Consider the following 7316-nt stretch of genomic DNA (forward strand, 5'->3'; position numbering starts at 1 on the left):
AAGGATGACTCAGTGAGGTGCTGTGTGGATTTCCGAGCCTTGAATGAGTCAACAGTGAAGGATGTGTATCCCTTGCCAAGCATTGCTGACATGCTGGATGCTCTGTCAGGTGCCAAGTGGTTCTCCATCCTAGACGTGAAAGCAGGTTATCACCAGGCGAAAGTTGCAGAAAATGAGGAGAAAACAGCCCATTCATTTGGGATGGGTTTATTGCAGTTCAAAGTGATGCCATTTGGCCTGTGTAATGCACTGGCTACTTTCGAGCACCTCATGGATAGAGTACTGGAAGGTCTGCACTGGCAGGATGTGTTTGTGTTTTGACAGACTTTCGACCAGGAGTGATACAGGAGCTGGGGCTGTTTTGCTGCAAGAGGATGATCAGGGTATTGAACACCCTGTATCTTATTACAGTAAAAAGTTCATTCCACCTCAAAAGAACTACTCAACTATTGAGAAAGAGCTTTTGGCCTTGATTTTGGGTTTACAGCATTTTTCATTTTATTTGTGTTCTGGTTTTGACCCCATAGTCATTTATACCGATCATAACCCACCGAAATTCCTTAGTAAGTTTAAAGATAAAAATCAGAGATGGACAAGATGGAGTCTACATTGACATACAACATGTCAAGGGGAAAGGAAATGTTATTGCAGATTGCTTATCTAGACTTTAGACGGATTGTTTTAGAGTAATAAGAAATTTCCTTTGTAAATTTCTTTTTCTTTGTGGGGAGGTGTTACATAGCCTATGATTTCATCATCCTTTGTATAATTCTAACGTACAGTATGCTGCATGTTTGATCACGATTCGCCTCGTGGCTTCCATAGTGACCAGGCTTGCATGTTCTACCTCACTCCCCCTTCTCCCCCTTATAGTAGAGTAAGTCGTTCTTTCTGTTGTTCAGAGCAGGAGTGTCAACTCTTCGTCCTCTGTGCCCTCATTTGCGCGTCCTTCTTACAAGTTGAATCAAGCTCTGCCGGCCCCTATATAATGAGCTCAGTCTCTGCATTAATTGCCTCTTAGATCTACTCCTCATTTTGTTCACATCTCTGTCCTCCCTTGTACAGTGTATTATTATTTTTGTGAGTGCTCAGGAAGTCTCCAACCATCTAGCTGCTGTATAATTTGAGTATAAGTGTTGTTACCGTTTTTCTTGTACTGTATGGCCTAAGGCGTTAATTCTTAGGCCTGGTAAGGTTTTGTGATTCATGTAGAGTTTTTAATGTCAGCCATTATTAATAATATTTTGTATCTGTAATAATATATCTTGCTTTAACTGAGCATTATCCGGTTTTCTCATTTATCAGGGCTGACTGAGATAAATTTGCTCTTGCTAAATTCATGTTAATAGAGGCTATTGCAGTTAACCTGTTTTGCCATTACATTATCCTTATGAGTCCTGAATGTTTAGTTGTTAGTTTGAGCATTAAACTTTAACTTGTAATTTTACCTAAGTCTTTTGTTTTGAACCTGGAACTTTGCGGGACAGTAGTGATCTTAGTATTCTCACTTGAAGTGTTCATTATCTCTCTCTGTTCCGTAACTCTCTCTCTCTCTCTCTCTCTCTCTCTCTCTCTCTCTCTCTCTCTCTATATATATATATATATATATATATATATATATATATATATATATAATATGTACACTTCATTCAGGGGGGTAAACTTTTGGATGTTATCTTAACCCCCACTAAATACTGACTCCAAATTTGCAATTCTTGCATGCATTCTGTGCATTGCGAACAGCACTACTGCAAATACAATGCAGAAGATTATAAAGACATTAGGTGCTGGGCTATACACATAATATGGGTAGAACATACTCAAACTCAAATCTTGCCACGGCTTCATTGTTTCATTGATCAGTTGTATAGTTTCAAACTTAGGTGAAGTCAGGTTAATACATGTGCTCATGTTTAAGTCCATATCAGGCAGTGGTTGGAAATGTTTGTGTGTATGATTGAGGATGGCGTAGTGATTGATGGTGGATAAAGTGGAGATGGATGGTGTAAATACCGCACAGTAGTCTGGTGCTATATATAATCCTGAGGCTGAAGTATGAGATGGTGGTATATCTGGACAGACTATGTAAACTGATGTGTTATGAGTGAAATAAAAAAACTGTGAGTGTCCGATGAGTTGATGGTGTACAAGCTTATCTGGAGCAAAAGTGAAGTTACAATGATGATGCATATTGTTATTTCTGATGATAGCCATTTGACAAGGGACTGTATCAGTAGGCTGAAACGTGAAAATGTACGCAGGACAAAGGTGAATAGCATGTAAGGATGTGCGGCACTTTCGTTCAATCGTTGATTCACTTGCGAAAGTGACAATGTTCCGTCTCTTGGAGACCATGATGAGTTCGGTGTCTGTGTTGATGTTGATGATGACCAAAGTGTTATTATTCTTAGAAGGGAAGGGGTGTATTTCGTATACTGTGAACAGGTCTTCAGTTATGAATGGTACGTGAACTACTACTGATGTTAGTGTTAGTGTTGCTTCTAAATATGGATAATATTGCATGAATTCCCTACTTCGGAACAAAGGTTTCAATTTATGTTTATGTATGCCTTGACTAATTATCTGACGTAGCTCATGAACTGGAAGTAAGTCAGTTGTAATCTTGCCATCACCAGCATTCGAAATTCCTTGCATAAGTGCCTTGTAACGAACTCTAGTGTCGTCTGATTGTTGTAGAATCGTGTCAATATGTTCTGTGATGATGGAGAAGTGTTGGAAAAGTGTTATGTTACCTTCCATTTCATTTATTTTATCTACACTTTCGAGAGCTATGTTTTCTGCCTTTTTCAGATTTTTCACAATTGTCTTCATTGCTGAGTTATGTCCTGTGATGAATTTATCTTGGTATATTAGTACCTGAGCTATTTTATTAAATTTGTTGTTTATTTCTTTAAGGTCTTCCTCTGTAGCCAATCCAAAGATGTTCCCAAGAACTGCGCCACCCAGGTCGAACAAACCGCGCTTTTGGCGAGTACGTGTGATGTTGTTCTTGTTGCTCAATACCTCCGTTCCATAAGATGGGATATCTTGGATCATGATGAGCATAGTTGACTTAGCCTGTTCTATTTTCCATTTCGCTAACTTCACTATTTCATCCACTTCCTTTGTGTTATGTGCTTGTGAAACATAGCCTCCTATCATGAAGTCCAGAGTTCTCATGGGTTTTGCTATATTTTCTAGATAGAAGGTAATTCATACAAGTAATCCAGACTTATTTCATTACTCATGACGTCTTTTACGATTGAAGTCGTGGCCGTTGGAGCTATGAGGCATCCTTGCCGTACCATGTGTTGGGGGTCTAAGTGCGCATATCGTCTTGCTATGTAGAGGAGAATCCATAGCATAAGTCCCTTCATCGCCAACTACCGACCAAAAAATCTATTAATTTCCTAATATGGTCATGATACTATGGTCGATGATAGTGATGATGTGCGTTACGGTTGATTGTTATTTCATTTACAGAAGGAGTTTAAATCGATATTTGATTCTCGTAAATGATGTACTGTAGATTTTATTGGAACAGTTGGACTTATGTTTGATTGTTTGGTATATGACCTTAATTTATTTTTGTAATTATTGTTGTTTTCTTGATTGGTTTCATGAGTTAGGTTCGCTTGCTCGGTTGTATCCGATGCTGAATAATTATTGGATAGTTCCCTTGAAACTCGTTTTAAATGGTCAGTATGAACTTGTTTCTCTTCGCCACTAGACAGTGACTTAATTAAAACTTTGTTTGCTTTTTATGTTAATTACTCTGTATGGGCTCTCAAATTTTGGGGATAATTTATCGTCTCTCGTATGAATGATACCGTAAACAATGTCTCCTAAGCTGATAAATGCCTCCGTCATTTCTTCCTTGGACATCGTTAATTGTTTTTTGACTCTTTTGTGCATGTCCTGGAATTCACGTAAACGGAGTTTAGAGTAATCATCGTAATTGTATTTGGGCAGACTGTCACCTTCTAGGAGCTCATATGGTAGTTTTTTATCTGTCCCATATATAATGAAATGTGGTGTGTCACCTATGGATTTATTTATAGATCCAGTAATTGAGGCTCCTACTCTGGGAATCCAATCATCCCAGCTAGCATAATTTTCAGTGAGAATGTGTCGTAGCACATCTAATACTTTTTGTTTTGTCTCTCTACTAACTCATTAGATGCTGGGTGATAGGCTAAAACGTTAACCTTTTTGATGTTGTATTGTTTACATATTTCTTGTAAGATATCAGAATTAAATTCTCCTCCATTATCACTTATTAGTACCTTTGGGGTAGTAAAGCGACATATTACATTATCTGTTATTGCCTTTGCTACTGTCTCTGTTGTTTTATCTTTAATTGGAGCTAAAATGACATAACGGGAAAAATGATCCGTTGCTGCAAATAGGTATTGGTTATTATTGTATGATAATGGCATCTTGTGTAAATCAACAGCGACAACGTCCCATGTTGATGTGGTACAGGGCAATTACCCAGCGGTGCAGGTGTGATTGGGTATCCTTTGTGTTTTGCACATGATTCGCATCTGTCTATATGATTGTTTATATCTTTTCGTAATGAAGGCCAGTTATATAACAGCTGGGCTTGTTTGAATGTCTTATCCTTTCCAGGATGTCCTGCATGTGGGCTATCGTGTATCGTTCGTAATACCTGGGGTATCATGTCATTAGGTGCTACCAATTGGTTAGTATTTCTTTGGCGTTTTCGTTGCTTCGGGTTGATCTTGTATAAAGTATTATTGACCATTGTGAATTGTTCGAGTGGTACATGCAGTTTGGGTAATTGTATGTCATCTCCACTTTCTAACTTGCATATAGCTTTAGACCATATTGGGTCAAGTCTTTGTGCTTTTGTGATATCATCGTGGTTTGGGATATTTCCTTTTAGATCTAATGCCGCGACCTGAATTGTGTTCGGATTCCTAGATAATGCGTCGGCTACTATGTTCATTTTGCCTTGTATATAATGAATATGTACATTGTAGTTTTCGACTGTACATTTCCATCTTGCTCTCCTCCCAGAGAGGAGTTTTCTTTAAACATACCCGCTAGTGGTTTATGGTCGGTGAATAAGTGTATTTCGTAACCATATACCAAATCTCGAAACTTTTGTAATGCAAAAACCACTGCAAGTGCCTCTAAGTCTGTAGTGTAATAATTTTTCTCTGCACCTTTTGTTTGTCTGCTGGCAAATGCAATTGGTTGATTCTTTCCTCTTTTATCTTCCTGCATCAGTACAGCCCCTAATCCTTTAACAGAAGAGTCTGTACAGATAATAAATGATTTTGTGAAATCCGGATATGCCAGACAAGGTGCATTTGTTAGTTTAATTTTTAGATTGTTAAATGCTTGTTTTTGTTCTTCTTCCCATTGGAATATAGCATCTTTTTTGAGTAGTTGGAATAGAGGAAAGGCTATATGAGAGAATTATGGTACGAATGACCTATAGTACCCAGCTAGACCTAAAAATTGTCTAACTTCGTCAGTCGTAGTGGGTTCAGGAAAATCTCTCACTGCCTGTATTTTGTCATCAGTGGTGTGAATACCATTAGAACTTAATTTGTGGCCTAAGATATTAATTTCCTTAAAGCAAAATTTGCATTTAGAAAGCTTAATTTTTAAACCAGCATCACTAAGCCTTTGTAAGAGTAAGTCTAATTTCTTGAGATGTTCTGTAATATTTTTCGTTGCGATTCTAATATCGTCAAGATGAACAAATATTTCTTGTCCTAAAATTCCGGACAATAGGTAATTCATAAGACGCTGCAATGTGCCTGGGGCTGTCCTCAGTCCCATCAGCATCCTTGCATATTGGTAGTGTCCTCTATTTGTGGAAAAAAACAGTGTATTTACGTGACTCCTGTTCAACCGGTATTTGGTAATAACCATTTAGTAGATCGATTGTGGAAAATACATTATTTTCTGGTCCAATATTCTGTAGAACGTCGCTTAGCAATGGCATGGGAAATCGGTCTGGGATTGTGTGATTGTTTAGTTTACGGTAATCTACTACCGCACGCATTTCTCCATTTCGTTTGGGTACGAAGAATAATGGGGCATTCCACGGGGAGACTGAAGGTTCAATAATTTCAAGTTTTAACATTTCATCGACATACTGATTTGCAAGTGTACGTTGAGATTGTGGGATGCGGTAGGCTGGTACGAAAACTGATGGTGTTTCTGAGTGCACATTAATCTTGTGATTAATCAAGTTAGTACACCCTAATTGTCCTCCGGATAATGCTACGGTGTCCCTGTGTGTTTCCATCAGGGTTAACATATCATTTTCTTCATCAAATTCACCTGAGTGAATTAAATTCTCTTTTATGCTTTCTCTATCCGTAGATTTGATCTCATTGTAACTCCAGCTATAACTATTTCTTTCACAGGGGCGGGCCATTTTTCAATATTAACTATGCAAGTCCCCTTTTTCAACTGTACTTCCCCATTCATGTGATTTTTTTTTTATGCGAGGAAGAAGGAACCAAAGGCCATGAGTCCATAAAATTGTGATGTGCTATGCTAAAATGGACATGCACATATGTGATCATCGCCAAAAATAGGTCTAGAAATGTTATATTTTATACCTTATGAGAGAAAAAAGTGTGATTATGTAGACCTGTTATGCTTGCCCTTAAGGATATGGTGTAATTTTACTGTCTGGTAACTGTGGAGATAATGTCACTGAATTTGGAGGTTGCAGTCTTCGTCGTGGATTGTGATCGCAAATTTTGAAGCATAGGAACTAAGTTTGTCTGCCCAGATTCATATCCATATAAATAATTTCTCCTTCGTAGTCTACCACATATCTGTGAATAAGAGGATGTTTCAGTGCCAGAGTAAATGCTAGATTGTCCACATCTCTACAACATACACATGGATGAAGAGGATGTGTCACTCTCAGTGCAAACGCTAGCCTGGCCACGTCTCTACCACATGTGTGTGGCTTGAGATGTGTCAGGGTCAGAGCAAACACTAGCCTGGACACACCTCTATTACATATGCGTGGTTGAAGGGACGTATCAGTGCTAAATCACATTCTAATCTGGCCATATCTCTGCCACGTATGCATAGATGAGGGAAAGTGATAGTGCCTGATTACTCCTTTACCTGGTCTCATCTCTGTCACATGCAAGTTCCAATGTCAAGTGCCAATTGGGATTGACATGGAGGTTTTCTAGGCGTATTACATGCTCCAAAATCAGATAATCTCATCATTATGGACGGTAGCACAATAATACAAAAGTCTAACAAAGCAACCTTCCATCATTACTGAGTCAGAATATTTTGGGAAA

Source organism: Coenobita brevimanus, chromosome 82 (genome assembly GCF_032717465.1).
Source record: "Coenobita brevimanus isolate Jiangsu-jjx chromosome 82, ASM3271746v2, whole genome shotgun sequence".
In the NCBI taxonomy this organism is placed as follows: domain Eukaryota; kingdom Metazoa; phylum Arthropoda; class Malacostraca; order Decapoda; family Coenobitidae; genus Coenobita; species Coenobita brevimanus.